Genomic DNA, 1,959 nt, shown 5'->3' on the forward strand with positions numbered 1-1,959 from the left:
CAAAAATTCCTTGCACAAAGCCAAACACATTCTTTATAAATCTTTTTCAAATCAACCAAAGTCAGTGGGGTTAAAGGGAAGTATAGAGAGAAGAATATTTTTTAAAAAGTGACTAAAATTATCAAAAGGTACTTACTACAATTTTGGTTTAGGAATTCAGCATTCTTATTTTCTGTCTTTTCTACAACTGTAGCAGTTTTGATACGCTATAAACACAGAAAACATGTTCAAGTAAACTGGAATTAAGGTGTTATATGAAAACGACTTTTAAAAGTCAGAGTATTAAGGTCTGAATCTTTTAAAATAAACTTGCTTTGCTATGAAAAGTTGAACAGTATTTATATCTATTTCATAAATGTTATGCCCATTTTAGAATATTGCTTATCCTAAAACACAAGACTATAACTTTCACTGCAGACAAAGAGGCAAAAGAGTCCACAAACTTTCTGATCTCATCCATAGCCAGCATAATAATACAATTTTCATCAGTTACTGACGATTTCTAGAACATCCATGGCACAACTCCTATTGCTGTTGATCACATAGCCTGAATCTTGTCATTTCACTAAACTATATAGGAGAGTTGGAAATTATGAAGTATTATTTTTAAAGTTTTAGCTATTGCTGAGGTAACTTCTTGCCTGCAGCAAGATTCCCTTTTTCCATTGCCACAGATACTTAACCTAGATCAAATAAAAATCTGCCATCACTATCATAAAAATATACCCTCTAATCTAAAATATTTTGCCTCAGCCTGGCTGTCTTTCCTAATCTACCCAGTGGTTCTCCAAACTAGGAGGGGAGAAGTTATGGAAATATGCAGGTGTTTGGGGTTGTCACAATGGCAGAGGGTTTCTCCTGACAATAGGTAAGCACAGTCCTAGGTAGAATGTTTATTATCCTACAACATTTAGAACCATGCCACACACCTGAAAAACAGTGCTCTTATGAAGAAACACTTAGTTAGATAATTTGAACCATTACTTTGACTTTTTCCTAGTATCTTCAACTCTCATACCCTTTATCTTTCTGCCACATACTTACTTAAATTGAAAAAGAGTCTACCATCTGCTCTTTTTTTTTTTTTTACTCTAATACCAAAGTTACTAAGCTTTGAGAAAATTGTACATATTTATGAACTAATGACATAAAATTCAGTCTTAAATTTTAACTGGGTCCTCAACATGGTCTAACATTTATATTTATTCTTAGGCCTCTCCTTACTTCTCAGTAGCTATTCCAAATCTTTACATGTCCCCGAACCCTCAATTTCAACAGATCCTCATGAGAAACCTCACACCCCAGAGAAACAAAAGCTATTAAGTGTTCCTCATCTAGAAATTTATCTGTATCTCTGATCATCTCCTGTTTCTCCAAGATATTTTCTCTTATCCAGTTCCTGCTTGGTCCCTTCAACTATCTGGAATGAAGGCCCTTTTCCTCAAAATATCCATTTGACTAACCTTTATTGACCTTTCAAAAATCAACTCCCTCTCTGTATCTCCTTAAAAAACATTTCTTGATCTTTACCCTCCTTGTCCAGCTATGACTGGGTTCCTATTTGTATTCTATAAGTACATCTGAGAACACTTATACTATATGGTAATTATCTTATTAATTTGTCTAATTTCCATGTTAGACTTTGAGATACTTTAAGGGCAGAGTCTACTTGTATTTCACATTTCTATACCACAGGCTTTGCCATAGCAGTCACTAATTTTTATAATAAACTAAAGAATCGTGGCAAGTCCATTTCTCCTACCAAATGTGTAAATTAGAGTTACGGAGAATGAATATTCTTAAGTTTTATTGTAAGCACTGTAAATGAGTCATATGCCAAAAGGACCCTAACTTTCAAGGACAATAAATGATACCTAGAAAAAAAAGTAATGCTTTAAACAAAGTGAGACACTTACTGCTTGCAAAAGAAGTTACCTCGATATAAATATTTCTATAATA

General features: G+C 33.5%; 1 protein-coding gene across 1 annotated transcript in view; it reads right to left on the bottom strand.

Annotated features, from left to right (window-relative positions):
• Positions 1-1,959, bottom strand: part of SYCP2 (synaptonemal complex protein 2) — an 84,263-nt gene that overhangs the window by 35,574 nt on the left and 46,730 nt on the right. The gene's annotated exons all lie outside the window — the stretch shown is intronic.

Source organism: Propithecus coquereli, unplaced genomic scaffold (genome assembly GCF_000956105.1).
Source record: "Propithecus coquereli isolate 6110/MARCELLA unplaced genomic scaffold, Pcoq_1.0 Scaffold503, whole genome shotgun sequence".
NCBI lineage: Eukaryota > Metazoa > Chordata > Mammalia > Primates > Indriidae > Propithecus > Propithecus coquereli.